Source organism: Branchiostoma lanceolatum, chromosome 1 (genome assembly GCF_035083965.1).
Source record: "Branchiostoma lanceolatum isolate klBraLanc5 chromosome 1, klBraLanc5.hap2, whole genome shotgun sequence".
Lineage (NCBI taxonomy): Eukaryota > Metazoa > Chordata > Leptocardii > Amphioxiformes > Branchiostomatidae > Branchiostoma > Branchiostoma lanceolatum.
Window position 1 is genome coordinate 29,579,663 of NC_089722.1, and position 17,188 is coordinate 29,596,850.

General features: G+C 43.1%; 2 long non-coding RNA genes across 2 annotated transcripts in view; both read right to left on the bottom strand.

Moving 5' to 3' along the window:
* The window catches only part of LOC136447636 (uncharacterized), a 37,669-nt gene that overhangs the window by 8,373 nt on the left and 12,108 nt on the right, over positions 1-17,188 (bottom strand). The window lies entirely within an intron of this gene.
* On the bottom strand, positions 1,258-16,886 carry LOC136447562 (uncharacterized). Its single transcript, XR_010757755.1, has 3 exons — positions 16,708-16,886; positions 8,074-10,475; positions 1,258-7,724 (listed from the first exon to the last, which is right to left on the bottom strand). It is a non-coding gene; the product is annotated as an uncharacterized lncRNA (long non-coding RNA).

The following is a 17,188-nucleotide window of genomic DNA, read 5'->3' on the forward strand; positions in this document are numbered from 1 at the left end:
TTTGTAAATGTCACTACCAGAAAGATTTCAGCATTTTTTTTATTTCCAATTTTTGGGCCCTAATATTGCTTTGGTTGCCTTTAACGTTAAGCTACATGGGCATCCCTCATCGCCTTGTTGCATGCACGGCGAAATCAGCCTGCACACTAGGCACATCAACACACCCTGTCAGCATAGACGCAGGTGTTGTAATTTGACACTGTCAGTCAGGGTTAAGATCACGTTTGCCCTCTTAGCGTCAGTTACACCTCTCTGCCATTAGGAGTTATGAATTATCACATATCATGATTACCATCAAGGCTTAGGTGTAGTTTACGCCCTAAAACTTCGATTTTGCAACCCGACGGAATAACTGTGCGTTGGCGATCTAATACAGCTTCCGACGTCGTCTGATGCCGTCGGTCGCTTCAAACTTCGTCGGAGGGTTAAACTCCGTCGGACCTTATACTCCGTCGGACCATAAACTACGTCGGGCTTTTAAACTACGTCGAGGATTAACCTGCGACGGTGATTAAGTCCTTATCTTAACCTGCGACGGTGATTAAGTCCTTATCTTAACCTGCGTCGGGGATTAGTCGTTATCTTAACCTGCGACGGGGATTAAGTCCTTATCTTAACCTGCGTCGAGGATTAAGTCCTTATCTTAACCTGCGTCGAGGATTAACTCGACGGGGACCTCTTTCATACCTTGTTCACACTTACCTATCAACAGAGATGTGTATTGATACCGATGGTCGACTAGACGTGTCATAACGGTCATGAGCACCAGAGGAGGGGGAGTGGTGGAAGTAAAACTATCTTCTACGCCTTTGGCCCAATTACTCGACTACACACCTGACCTTTTGTAAACGGACAAGATATCAATCACTTCAAACGTACCAAGGACATCTATTCTATATCAATTTTTAAAGAAGAATATGGATGTTTTCCCGAATTACCACGTGTTAGCACGGCACGTTGCTTCTCACATTAGCCGTGGCGGCTACAGAAGGACGTTTTTGCTTGTAAATGTTATCACATTATACTAGCCTTTATGAAAAGGAGTAGTATAATATAATAGTATAAAATGCCCTTCTGTAGTCGCTACGGCTACCTCGCGCCTGTATTTCTTTGGGCGGAAGGGAGGAGGAGTGCAGTTTGTATTCAAAGAAATTTAAACGACTAACCGTTCTTTACAGACCATCTTAAGTTTAAGGTATGTTTGCCTACATGTATATGTAAGTCGGTGAGAACCAAGGAAATGCAACAAGACACTCATTCAACAAAAAATAGACCCTTTAATTAATACAAAGCAAATCAGATGGCATGTAAGTCTCTGTAACACAGACATATATATACACATCATATATAAAAAAATCAATACATCAGAATACACATTCACATTAATATATGTGCCATCTATATTTTATACATGTATCTATATCAATTTCATGGCTAAGCTTGTCAAATTCACAACCTCGGTAGGGATAAACCAAGCATAGTCACACTCATTTATTTCCTCATTCTTAGAGTTACACTTTTGAGAAAAAACACATTTAAAAGAACATACAACTAGGAGAAACTGGTTAGACAAAAGAAGGCCCATATACGACCACATAACAGATAAACATTTCTAATTACAACATATTTTGACAAACTGTAACAACTAGGATGATAAGGACTTTTTTTCGCTAGTACAGGTCTGTTACCGTCTGTCCCTTTGTGCACCAATGTACAGCAATGCTTCATTTATGCTATTTCATATTGTTTTACACATCCTGTCATAAAGCTTATGAACTCCTCCATTGGCCTTATCTATACACTGCCCCCTCGCGTTGTTTGGTCGGCAACGAGGAGAAAGAACGTGAGGGACTTTAGGGGATGGGTGGAACCATGTACTAAGCCAGTCTTGAGTACAGCTGCTAAGCTATCACTACCCAGATATTAGCCCCCTAATCCGAAATGAAGACAAACACATACGTGCATTTAATTCACAATTATGGACAGGTGTGAAAACAACAACACTTGCAATACACACCCACTAACATATTGGAAAACACACACATAAATAATACTAATGTAATTACAAATACACAGACAAGTACATCAGGCGTCTCTCTGTCTGTCAGACAAAGTAAATAGCATCACAACAGACAGCCAAACACCTCTCTGTTTAAAGAGAAAGTAAATCAACCTCATCTGTAGATGAAGCCAAACACCTGTCTTCAGAGAAAGTAAAACAACATTTACAGACAGCAAAATGCCTGTCTTCAAGTGTAAAAGAACATTTACAGACAGCCAAACACCTCCTTGTCTTCAGGGAAGAAGCAGGATCATAACAGACAGCCAAACACCTCTGTCTTCAGACAAAGTAAACAGCATTATTACAGACAGCCAAACATCCTGTCTTCGGAGAAAGTAAAACAACATTATTGCGGACAGGCAAACACATCCTGTCTTCAGAGAAAGTAGAACAGCATTATTACAAACAGCCAAACACCTCCTGTCTTCAGAGAAAGTAAAACAATATTATTACAGACAGCCAAACACATCCTGTCTTCAGAGAAAGTAAAACAACATTATTACAGACAGCCAAACACCTCCTGTCTTCAGAGAAAGTAGAACATCATTATTACAGACAGCCAAACACCTCCTGTCTTCAGAGAAAGTAGAACAGCATTATTACAGACAGCCAAACACCTCCTGTCTTCGGAGAAAGTAGAAAAGCATTATTACAGACAGCCAAACACATCCTGTCTTCAGAGAAAGTAGAACAGCATTATTACAGACAGCTAAACACATCCTGTCTTCGGAGAAAGTAGAACAGCATTATTACAGACAGCCAAACACCTCCTGTCTTCAGAGAAAGTAGAACAGCATTATTACAGACAGCCAAACACACCCTGTCTTCGGAGAAAGTAGAACAGCATTATTACAGACAGCCAAACACATCCTGTCTTCGGAGAAAGTAGAACAGCATTATTACAGACAGCCAAACACCTCCTGTCTTCGGAGAAAGTAGAACAGCATTATTACAGACAGCCAAACACATCCTGTCTTCGGAGAAAGTAGAACAGCATTATTACAGACAGCCAAACACACCCAGTCTTCGGAGAAAGTAGAACAGCATTATTACAGACAGCCAAACACATCCTGTCTTCGGAGAAAGTAGAACAGCATTATTACAGACAGCCAAACACATCCTGTCTTCGGAGAAAGTAGAACAGCATTATTACAGACAGCCAAACACATCCTGTCTTCGGAGAAAGTAAAACAGCATTATTACAGACAGCCAAACACATCCTGTCTTCAGAGAAAGTAAAACAACATCATTAAAGACAGCCAAACACATCCTGTCTTCAGAGAAAGCAAAACAACATCATTATAGACAGCCAAACACCTCCTGTCTTCAGAGAAAGTAGAACAGCATTATTACAGACAGCCAAACACATCCTGTCTTCAGAGAAAGTAAAACAACATCATTAAAGACAGCCAAACACATCCTGTCTTCGGAGAAAGCAAAACAACATCATTATAGACAGCCAAACACCTCCTGTCTTCAGAGAAAGTAGAGCAGCATTATTACAAACAGCCAAACACCTCCTGTCTTTAGAGTGAGAGATCAACAGCATTATTACAGACAGCATTATTACAGACACCTCCTGTCTTTGGAGAGAGTAAAACAGCATCTGTGCACTATCTACAACACACAGACTTACATACATAGTACAACATATATTTCATGCAGGACACACAAAGTGCAGTGAACCGACAGCTATAGACGGGTACCAAGACTGACATACACGGTACAACATACATTTCATGCAGGACACACAAAGTGCAGTTAACCGACAGCTATAGACGGGTGCCAAGACTGACATACACGGTACAACATACATTTCACGCAGGACACACAAAGTGCAGTTAACCGACAGCTATAGACGGGTGCCAAGACTGACATACACGGTACAACATACATTTCATGCAGGACACACAAAGTGCAGTTAACCGACAGCTATAGACGGGTGCCAAGACTGACATACACGGTACAACATACATTTCACGCAGGACACACAAAGTGCAGTTAACCGACAACTATAGACGGGTGCCAAGACTGACATACACGGTACAACATACATTTCATGCAGGACACACAAAGTGCAGTTAACCGACAGCTATAGACGGGTGCCAAGACTGACATACACGGTACAACATACATTTCACGCAGGACACACAAAGTGCAGTTAACCGACAGCTATAGACGGGTGCCAAGACTGACATACACGGTACAACATACATTTCACGCAGCACACACCAAGTGCAGTTAACCGACAGCTATAGACGGGTGCCAAGACTGACATACACGGTACAACATACATTTCATGCAGGACACACAAAGTGCAGTTAACCGACAGCTATAGACGGGTGCCAAGACTGACATACACGGTACAACATACATTTCACGCAGGACACACAAAGTGCAGTTAACCGACAGCTATAGACGGGTGCCAAGACTGACATACACGGTACAACATACATTTCACGCAGGACACACAAAGTGCAGTTAACCGACAGCTATAGACGGGTGCCAAGACTGACATACACGGTACAACATACATTTCATGCAGGACACACAAAGTGCAGTTAACCGACAGCTATAGACGGGTGCCAAGACTGACATACACGGTACAACATACATTTCATGCAGGACACACAAAGTGCAGTGAACTGACAGCTATAGACAGGTGCCAAGACTGACATACACGGTACAACATACATTTCACGCAGGACACACAAAGTGCAGTTAACCGACAGCTATAGACGGGTGCCAAGACTGACATACATGGTACAACATACATTTCACGCAGGACACACAAAGTGCAGTGAACCGACAGCTATAGACGGGTGCCAAGACTGACATACACGGTACAACATACATTTCACGCAGGACACACAAAGTGCAGTTAACCGACAGCTATAGACGGGTGCCAAGACTGACATACACGGTACAACATACATTTCATGCAGGACACACAAAGTGCAGTTAACCGACAGCTATAGACGGGTGCCAAGACTGACATACACGGTACAACATACATTTCACGCAGGACACACAAAGTGCAGTTAACCGACAACTATAGACGGGTGCCAAGACTGACATACACGGTACAACATACATTTCATGCAGGACACACAAAGTGCAGTTAACCGACAGCTATAGACGGGTGCCAAGACTGACATACACGGTACAACATACATTTCACGCAGGACACACAAAGTGCAGTTAACCGACAGCTATAGACGGGTGCCAAGACTGACATACACGGTACAACATACATTTCACGCAGCACACACAAAGTGCAGTTAACCGACAGCTATAGACGGGTGCCAAGACTGACATACACGGTACAACATACATTTCACGCAGGACACACAAAGTGCAGTGAACTGACAGCTATAGACGGGTGCCAAGACTGACATACACGGTACAACATACATTTCACGCAGCACACACAAAGTGCAGTTAACCGACAGCTATAGACGGGTGCCAAGACTGACATACACGGTACAACATACATTTCATGCAGGACACACAAAGTGCAGTTAACCGACAGCTATAGACGGGTGCCAAGACTGACATATACACAGTACAACATACATTTCATGCAGGACACACAAAGTGCAGTGAACTGACAGCTATAGACGGGTGCCAAGACTGACATACACGGTACAACACACATTTCATGCAGGACACACAAAGTGCAGTTAACCGACAGCTATAGACGGGTGCCAAGACTGACATATACACAGTACAACATACATTTCACGCAGGACACACAAAGTGCAGTTAACCGACAGCTATAGACGGGTGCCAAGACTGACATACACGGTACAACATACATTTCATGCAGGACACACAAAGTGCAGTGAACTGACAGCTATAGACGGGTGCCAAGACTGACATACACGGTACAACATACATTTCACGCAGGACACACAAAGTGCAGTTAACCGACAACTATAGACGGGTGCCAAGACTGACATACACGGTACAACATACATTTCATGCAGGACACACAAAGTGCAGTTAACCGACAGCTATAGACGGGTGCCAAGACTGACATACACGGTACAACATACATTTCACGCAGGACACACAAAGTGCAGTTAACCGACAGCTATAGACGGGTGCCAAGACTGACATACACGGTACAACATGCATTTCATGCAGGACACACAAAGTGCAGTTAACCGACAGCTATAGACGGGTGCCAAGACTGACATACACGGTACAACATACATTTCACGCAGGACACACAAAGTGCAGTTAACCGACAGCTATAGACGGGTGCCAAGACTGACATACACGGTACAACATACATTTCATGCAGGACACACAAAGTGCAGTTAACCGACAGCTATAGACGGGTGCCAAGACTGACATACACGGTACAACATACATTTCATGCAGGACACACAAAGTGCAGTGAACTGACAGCTATAGACAGGTGCCAAGACTGACATACACGGTACAACATACATTTCACGCAGGACACACAAAGTGCAGTTAACCGACAGCTATAGACGGGTGCCAAGACTGACATACATGGTACAACATACATTTCACGCAGGACACACAAAGTGCAGTGAACCGACAGCTATAGACGGGTGCCAAGACTGACATACACGGTACAACATACATTTCACGCAGGACACACAAAGTGCAGTGAACTGACAGCTATAGACGGGTGCCAAGACTGACATACACGGTACAACATACATTTCACGCAGGACACACAAAGTGCAGTTAACCGACAGCTATAGACGGGTGCCAAGACTGACATACACGGTACAACATACATTTCATGCAGGACACACAAAGTGCAGTTAACTGACAGCTATAGACGGGTGCAAAGACTGACATACACAGTACAACATACATTTCATGCAGGACACACAAAGTGCAGTTAACAGACAGCTATAGACGGGTGCCAAGACTGACATACACAGTACAACATACATTTCACGCAGGACACACAAAGTGCAGTTAACTGACAGCTATAGACGGGTGCCAAGACTGACATACACAGTACGACATACATTTCACGCAGGACACACAAAGTGCAGTTAACCGACAGCTATAGACGGGTGCCAAGACTGACATACACAGTACAACATACATTTCACGCAGGACACACAAAGTGCAGTGTACTGACAGGTATGGACGGATGGAAAGATTTACACACGCACGCTTACAGTTACACACGCACACACTACCAAACCCACATGCTAAAACAGTATCACAAATGAACACAAGGGCACACTAAATCAAATCTTAAAGTGGCATAAGTTGAACAGGAAGATTCCCCGAGGTAGTCATATAAGTAAAACTGATTCTTCAAAATAATCAAATACCATCATTTATACATCTCTCACATACTAAAATCACATATTTTGATGGTACGGATTGCAAACATACGTGCCACATCCCATCAAGAAAAACATGTACATTTATCTAGCTTAAATCCTTCGCCATAGCCTACCCTCCTACCATGTCCCCTTAAGTCTATCCTGTAGGCAAATCCCCCTCCGGTACAAGTTCTCATCAGATGCGCTGCCTCTCTGCTTCCTTCTCTCCCACGTTCATGGGGGCATCTGAATCCTAGCACTGCTTGTACTCTGGCTTCTGATCCTGGCACTTGTCCTGAAGTAGACAGTGTCCCTGATGTCTTGCAGTGTTGCCTCTGTGAAGATCAATACATGTATTGGTTGTGGGTAGAATAGACTATCACAATGACTTCTTTGAAGCCAAATTCAGTATTGCTAGGGAAATGCTAGCTTCTATGCCTGACTTAGCCCTACAAAGCTGGAAAGCTTTTATAAAAACAACATCTAGCTGAATTTCATTACCCTTTGTAGTTCAAAAAGGTAGGCCAGCTTAGGTCTTAGGTGCATAGATCAGAAGTGGATGATACCCATTTTGCCGCAGCAGGAGCTAACACTTCTTCATATCTATTTCCTCCTCTGTTAATGAAGAAGCAAAGCAGGTTTGAATCAGTTCAATGGTTTTGACGATTTCACCATGTTGTATACCTTGAGCAAGCCCTGTGCGTCCTCTGCTTCCAGCCGGTAGTCACAGTTGTAGTGGGTAGATGATTCCAGCCTTTTTGCGGAGGGACAGGTCCTGGAACTCCTTGTCCTAGAGCGCCGGTTGGGTCGCCCCTCCTCCATCTCACACCGGTGCTTCATGATGTCGACCAGCCACAGCTCAAAGTTGTCAAGTCTGGACAGGAACAAGAAAGGGAGAATATCCCATGTCAAACATCATAGGCTAGCATACATAAGGTTTGAAGTGTGTCCTTCCATTCATAATTCAAGGCTTCCTGCAATTGTATGCTTTTACTTAGCATGCTTTTCTTATTACACTTGGCCTCCTTTGGTAGTAGTTGGACAGGCATGACTGGCAAAGTTCCTAGCAAGTCTTATATGGAAGTCTATTCAAACATTGTTGTCCTTACATTGTATAATGTACCAGTCAACAGTCTTATCTAGATTGACCACAATGATTTAACCAACCAGGAAGACCTGTACATGATCTGAGGCCTGTGACCCATTTTTCCAAGTTGACAATTAGTCATATGAAAACATTTAATTTGGGGACCTATAACATAATTTCTTGAAATTTCAGGTTCTGACTTCCATCACAATAGATTTGCATGGGGATAGGCATTGAAAATCCATTCTTGTTGAGATTTTGTGTGTGAATTGTAGGCAGTTTATAATTAGGGGTGGCTAGTATGGTTGGAAAGCCCTAAGTTGTTGATTTTGTTTGAAAAAAAATTGACCTTTTTCCATCCTGAGGTTTTACACACCCTCACGAGATAGTGGAATGATCGTCAGTCTGCTGTTTAGTAGCAGTAGTATGTGCACAGGCCAGAACTGGCCCCTTGCTTAGTGTTATACCGCTCTTTTTACGGGGTGGCATACCCTTTCATTGGCAGTCGTACAAGACAGGGAATGCCAGTTCTCTCGTCTGGGCGAATGGTGTGACTGTGAGTAACCGTTTGTGCCACACAGGGAAGATCGAACTCGGAGATTCAAGGACGAATCTTAAAAGAAAAGGGGGAGTAGTGTAACAGTGGGGGTTCAAGCGCCTCCAACTGACCAGGCTAACTGGTCGCGACCTTTTAGCGTAGTGGTTAAGGCGTGCGTGCCTGTGATCTGGCCTCCGGTTTCGGCGTGAGTTCGAATCTCAGTTGGGATCACTTCTGTTTCTACTCGCTCCTTTGATTTGTTTCATGGTTGATACCACGGAGGTTTGCCAGGCCTCCATCCAGGTGATTTGTGGTGAATCACCAACTTCAGACAGAAGGATTTGGACCATCACACACTGGGGCACAATGTCGGAGCGCAAGTTCGGACATGTCTCTGGGCACAATCCAGCTGGATTCTATTCTGGGTCCCATTGTTTAAAAGCTGCGCACTCTAACACTTGTGCCACACGACTCTAATCTCCAAGCAGATCTACAGGTTGCGAAGACCGTATCAAACTGGCAGAAGAAGTATGTTTTGCAACCCAAGCTCCTTGATCCAGTTGGATACGGTCTTTGCAATCCATTGGGCCTGCTTGGAGGCTTAGAACACGACCCCACGTCTGCTGTTTGCAGTCTTATATAAGGCTTACTTAGTATAATTATATAAAAGGGCCATTCCAAAGGGCTCTATTTTAATAGGGGGGGGGGGATTTGCAGACTAGCCATATAGAATCTGCTCTAATTGGTTTCATGAGAGTTGACAGATCATGTTAGCATTTGAGGATAAGTTTTATGGTCTGAACTGAAGTTTTGCAGGTTGAGATAATGAGACCATCATTTTCTCAACTTTCCCATAGGAGTCGATGATAGGACTAGCTGTTCATCTGAGTGGTTCCTAAGTTACAGTGTCGAAGCATCCTGCTACATCCAGTTATTATAATAGTGGCGTTGGATACAGAAACTGCATCGCTTCGGCAGTTGTGCTGTAAAATATACGACCTATAGTACCAAGCAGTCACATAACTGTCATGATACACATAAGAAATAAAGCTTTAAAAAAACACTTAAAAGTTATGGTAACTGAGTGTTTGTTAAGTAAATAATGGACAATAGAAAAACTATGTAAACACTGCTGTGGTCTGACTACTCAAGTACATGTATGTCGAATCTTCTGTGTGTGGCCTTGCACCAAGGAGGATCTGGTGCTGAGTGAAGCGGGAGAGCATGGCAGACTGAAGCCGTGACCCGAGAAGGAGAAGTTCTCAGTAAATCCTGAGAAAAGGGTATATTGAAGAGAAAAGTGTCACTTAACTTAAGGAATGTCATGTTCTTGGGCCCGAGTCTTGTGTCAGGAAAATGCTGAGTTGCTGCACTGGAGAATTCCCCATGGTGGTTTCCCTTCTGTTGATAGGGAAGCTTGTGCTCAGTCACTTTTCCTGGAGTGGCTCAGCTGCTTGTAGTCTAGAATGCAATTTGTAAATGCAAGATAAAGGTAAGGAAATGGACACTGGACAGATATAATTTTTAGACCAGATTGTAACACACACTTAGCAGAGACCCTGGGGACCAAGCAACTTGGCGAAACCTAACATACTGAGAACCAAGGGGCCAGCCTCTGGCCGAGGTACTTAGGCGGGTCGACAAGTTTTTATATTTTACCCATAATTACAACTTACGTGGCGGATATATAAGTATACATAAAGTAAACAATGTTGTTGGAGACACTTGGACTTGATATCGGCCAGTAAAAGTGTAAATTTCTCATTTTCCACAGTTCCTGACAGGCTGTTAAACGCTAGTGCAACAGTGATAGAGAGCTTCGACTTTTTTTCGTAGATGTTTACAATTACAACGCATGCTTGTAGTTTCACCAAATAATTATAAGGTTAAGTCAGGGAAAAATCCCACAAAAACGTACTACTCTCACGGTGAGAGTAGTACGTTTTTGTGGGATTTTTCCCTGACCAATCCGTAAACCTTGACGGAAAAAAAAATCGGGAGAAAAGATAGACAGGGCTTGAACTTTTGCAAAGATCTCCAGAAAAGAAGCGGAAGTTTGAAGTGAAGCCGATTCAGGCCATTTCTATCTTCCGCCGGCGGCAGGTGACAACCCCAAGGTGGCTTTATAGGTAGGTGACAAACGGAGGCGCGGAGGTTGCCAGTGGTTCGTGGGCCGAGAGAAAATCAGCATCGTGTGCCCCCCTCCCCACTACTAGTGCCCCACTACAATTCTGGCCGGTCGCATCGGGCTGACGTTTTTTCGGCTGTTTTCCCGGGTTCACCGCTAGTTATAGCCACACAAAAAATACTCCGGTAGTTACCAGGCTTTCCGTATTTTTTTTGGTAAACATTGTTAAAGTTTTACGCCGAGTTACACGCACTCTTCCCACGAAAACTAGTGTTGATAGTTTTAGACCTCAGAATCAGATATCATCTACCAATAACAGCGTTCGTTCACGCCGCGTCACGGAAAGTCGACCAATGACATACAAGTCTCGCGGTTCACGAGAGGTGCGAATCCGCGAGGTTTTATCAGAAATTGATATTTGGTGCGAAGATGTAGCCTCCGATGCAGACTCCTCCCGGCTGTTTTCTTTTTCAAGTTACATTGTTTATACTATTACATTTTTTTTTCTTATTGCTGGCCGGGAAGGAGTCTGCGTCCAGTCGGCGCCACAAAAGGAAATTAAAAATCACTTAGTGGCAATCGGCATGGACTTGTGAAGTCCGCGCTCCGCGGAGCCTGCACGCACCGCTGGCTCCACGTTCTCACGCCGTAACCATGTGCCCTGCTTTGTCCCGACAAGTTTCTATAACTTGAGGTTCATCGGGGTCACCGTCTCTTTCAAAATACGAAAGTCAGAAACTTACAAGGTAATACAGAACCTCCTTGGTTTGACACACGCCCGTAATTGCTGATATTTCCCGAGAGGAGTGTGTAACTGTCGCAAGGGAGGTATGGGGTGTCCCTAGGTTGAGGCCATCAGAGCTGCCGTCAAAGGAAAGATTGTTTGGTGGTTTCTTGGGACTAGCGGCTGCGGTGACCACGGCAAATTGATTCGTTTTCAAATCTGGCTAATTCCGCAACTTAGAAACCAAAGATGATGTTGCAAATTAGCCTAAGACATGTGGATCTGTTTTAGTAGCCGTCTGAAGTAGCGACCTCACTTGCCCCCCTCCCCAATTCTGCCTGTTACGGACTGACACATAAACATCCGACAAAACTATCCGACCGCCTTCAATAGAATAAATGCCCACATCGATTTAAAAGATAGTTTGTCTCGACGACGTTGCTGACCCCGACGTGTGTGTTATTTTTTTTAGCTGGAAATATAACTCTCGTAACAAACCAGGCGTGTGCCAGGTCCATTCAGTCAATTGTTCCTCGCGTACGTGTGAATTACCCTTGCGCCAACATGTGAATTGCCCTTGCGCGAACATGTCAATAACCTCTCTGAAATACTTTTTTAATCCTCTTTCCTTTGTGGCGCCGACTGGACGCAGACTCCTTCCCGGCCAGCAATAAGAAAAAAAAATGTAATAGTATAAAAAATGTAACTTGAAAAAGAAAACAGCCGGGAGGAGTCTGCATCGGAGGCTAGCGAAGATGGGGCTTGAATCGACGAATTTTGATCAAATCAAGTGGAAGTTACCAGAGAAATCGACCATGGAAAACACGGAAGGAAAATATTGAACGTCTTTAGGGCGTTCTGTCCAAAGTAGGGTGTCTCATTTCCTACTATATTTAGTACAGGGCGCAAACGGGACCAGTACGACGCGTCGACCGGTGTTGAAAATGTTTTATTTCTGCCAACTTGAATTCACGTGTATATTTTTCAAATAAATAATAAAGTTTTGTGGTGCTAAATTTCATTTATTTGCCGATTGTATACAACGAAGGCCCAATTAATTTTTCACCCAAACTTGCCCCTCAAAATGCTTGAGATAGCGTTTCAGAGGGTCTAGATTTTAAAATTTCCCGGGGGGAATACCCCCGGACCCCCCTAGAATTGGGACCCCCCTTCGGCGCTCGATATGTTAGGTTTGTACAAATTTTTGGGCTTACGGGATAAAATTTCAGGCTGGCTAGAGCCCTGCTCTCACCTCTCAAATAGATTTCATCATCATCATATCGGGCAGCTTGCCCGGACTTTTTTTTCAAACAAATAGATTTAGTACCCCCTAAAATAGAAGTACCCCCCAGACAAATCTTCAGAATCTAATATACTATGTACCCCTGAAATAAAAGTACCACCCGGAAAATTTGACAGTTGAGGTAAACTGTGTCCATACAACTGTCCGAGGGACATAAGATAATAAGCAGGTAAGTTATATCTATCCAATGCTTGTTCTAATCATGATCTTCCTCACCACTTCAATAAAATATAAAGTAATGTTGAAAAATTGGGCATGGGTTCCCCGCTATGACCCCTAACCGGGGGCCACAGTACTTTCAAATTCAACAAGGGAAAATGTACATGATACATGCATTTTCTACTTGGAACTTGAAGAGAGCGATCAAAGAAAATTGTTGTACAATGTAGAATATCATTTATGACTACTGACAATCAGTGACATATAACGTTAAGTCAATAACAATAATCATCATACAGCTACTAATGTACATTTGTACCTTATCATATTTTCTAAAGACAATCACATCACCCCAAAAAACAAATATGAGCACACATGTCCGTAAACTTTTGGCCCATAGGGTCAAAAACAACGTTTTTGTGAGACGCTCAGATTTCGAGTTCCCGCGGTAGAGCCCACAATATTGAACAGAGCTCAACTGTAAGTGTAAGAGTAGCTCAACGTCTCAGACCGCACGTACAAAGAAGTTACCGATTATACATGTTGACACTAGAAACCTGCACTTCACCGCTAATATTGTGAAAATCTTACGGTCATTTTAGAATATGAAACCCCTGAAAATAAAAATGGCCTTCTGTTTCTATTGTTGCCCGGGGCGGCGGCCACTTGCCCCCAACTATAATATTGCCACACATTTATGGTATCATTTAAAGATCGGTATCCGTTCAATGCAATATGCTGCTAGTTTTACCGTCGCCATTCCTAATAGTGGTAGAGAGTGGCGGCCATATTTCAAGCCGCGTTTCCCGAATCACATCGGACATATTTCTGCCGTTTTAGAGATTTTGTGGCCTCAAAAGACAAATCACACTTGGGAAGTTAAGTTATGATTGTTGTTTTTATGTGTAACATGTCCCCGTGGCGCAAGCGGTAACGCAACCCCGCTACTTCGCCATCTGGATCAAATTCCGTGGATCCTAAGGGCCCGCGTTTGAACCTCAGTGGTCGACTCGAGCTCGGACATGATGTAAGGGATTGCATTCGTCATTTCGGATGGTGACGTAAAGCCTCAAGCGTCAAACCTCTGCACGTAAAAGAACCCAACACACTTATCGAGAAGAGTAGAAAATAGCCGTGGCGACGCCGCATCGCACTACCACTAGCTACTAGTACTTCAAAAAGCATTATGCTTCACTTCAATTGAGGATGCCTGCTTTACCTTTTTTACGTGTAACCAAGGAGGTTTATCCTTGGTGTAACATGTCTTCTGCGAACAAATAATTACTCCGCCGTGCTGCCGATAGTGGTCAAGAATTATTCCCCGTGCACTCTACTCTACACGTTTTTGATCAGCGTGCTTTGGTTTACGATGACTGTCAAAGTTATTATATGAAAATTGTATTTTGAATGTCGATGTTGCACCTTATTTTCCCCTTTACTTTGTAGCGTCAGACTGACAGCGATATCGGCCGCTCTGTTATGACTTATGAGTGCCGCCATGATAATTTTCACAAGGCCGTCAAAGCGGCGGAGAAAATTAATGCTGCTAGGCCGAAAAATAGCGAATTACAAGCAAAAATGCAGAGGAAATGCAGGCAGAAAAACATTAACTTTAGATTTTAGAGGGATTCCTGGTTAGCAAAGCCTACATTTAAAAAAATAAAAAAATTAACGTACCGTCTAAAATAAGAAAGTACCGGGTGGATTTTGAGTGGAAAAAAAAAGTACTGGTACGTTTATTTGATTTTGAGAGGTGAGAGTAGGTAGAAATACTGTAAATGCATTTTAGTTCACGTGGATTTAATTTGGAGGCCCAAAGCAGAGCAGCAGAACTATGATGATGATCAGTGGTCCACACTTTCCCGTTGGTGTAAATCTGCTAATCTATAAATCTGCTAATCCCAAAAGTAAAGTCCAGATGCCAGGCCTGCCTTTGTTTCATAGTTTATGGCCTATGCAAATTAGGAGGGTCACCCATGTGTGAACTTGCTCTGGTGTTTACCTACTCAGCACTAGTTCAGTAGTTGTTGCAGCATTCTTTTCTTCTCAGCTACAGAGCCCTACAAGTTGCAACAATATTTTCCTGAAAGGTCCAGACAAAAGCTGTAGAAACAAGTGGCTTAGTGGCCTGAAACAAAATTGAGCTACTGTAAATAAAATGTGACTTCATCTGACTCATTTTAGTTAGCTGTCAGCCTCACCTGGAAGAACAAATATTTAATACCTTTGTCTGCGAACTAATGGTTCCACCCAAAAAGAACTTCAGCTTACCACTGGAACTATTAGTATTACACATACAATTCTTACTATACAGAGGTTGTAATCAATGTCAAACTCAATCAAGTTGAGTTTGAAGGAGGAGAAAGTTACCTGAAATTACAGTATTTAAATTATACTGTTCAGAACTCAGAAGCCAAGTTTAAGTACTAGACCAAGGAGATATTACTAAACCTCCATGGCTGCACCCAGCACAATTGGATCAGAGCAAATTAGATGCGAATGGACATTAGAACTACTATTTTTCTGCATGGATGACAAGACAGACGAGAGTATTTTAATTAGTATTACTTCCCAAATTTGGGCGCATACATCCAAACCACTAGGTCGACGAGATGAAGCACACTGGGGGATCAGCTCTATTCTCCAAGCAAATATAATCATATGACATACATGTATTTGTGGCCGATGTATTCTGCTATAAAAGGGCGATTTCCCAGCAGATGTTGGAGTTGTAGTGTTTTCTGACTGACGGTTTTCCGACAGATATCCACTAGGCCACTACAGAATACAGGCAGTCTGAAAACGATCTTCTACCCCAATATCTGCTTGGAGATAACGTTATGCATAATTTTGACACCACTGACTATCTAGTTTTTCACTAAACACCAAAACACGTGAAAGTTTGGAACAGGGTTTATCTATTCAATACAGTTGAGTTGTAAATACCACTAAGATCATAATTTCCTGGTGTCTTTTGTAAGTCGTTAATCAAGGACATGTGGCCTTTTAAGTCTTTACTGGCAGGCGGACACATAACTAATATGCTAATTTCGCATGGCCGCCATCTTGTGTATTTTTCTAGAGAATAATTTATTCGTGTCTGCGACGATGTTTAGAAGTTTGAAGTCACGAATAACTCACTCAGATAAACAAAATATATTTCAGTCTTACTGCGACTGCATCAGCCTATGTAAATTCCACAGCCCACATCCACATAATTCAAACAACACCCAACAGTCACTGTGTAATAGTGGGGATCAATTTAGTCTGGTTCGAAATTCAATTTTTCCTGTTTTCAAAAACAGGCTTTTGAGTCTTTCAAAAGTTAAGAAGCGAACCTCAACGGTTCCAAACAAGAGAAGAGAAATACATCACTCACCGTCAGTTAGCAGACAGGAAATCCCGATGAAAAGACGATCCTGGGAGCGGCGCGGCGTGCATGTCAGCTGGAGTCTCCTGGCTGTTCACACCACCTCGTAGTTCGCGCGGTCATGATGCGCTCTCGTACTCAGCCTACTCTGCGCCACGAAGGAACGGTCTCGTTCTCAGGGTGATTTGTCCAGATATAGATCAAAGAGGCTTTGATTAAAATCTAGCCTGGACGGTCTAGCCTTGGCGAGGAGCGGAGCTTGGGTAGCGGACTAAATCTAAGAAGGCTGGAACCCAAGCTATTAAAATCTAGATGATGTTGATAGATAGCTCTACCAATTATCGTCCAATTTATTCAAAACGTCATTTATCATTGCAAGTTCATGCCCACTAAGGCTAATTGCAGACAAACGGCGAGTACATGGAGATACTGGTACATGGAAATTGAAATAGTTATCTAGTCTACTGTGAAAGTTCTACGTTAACTATGG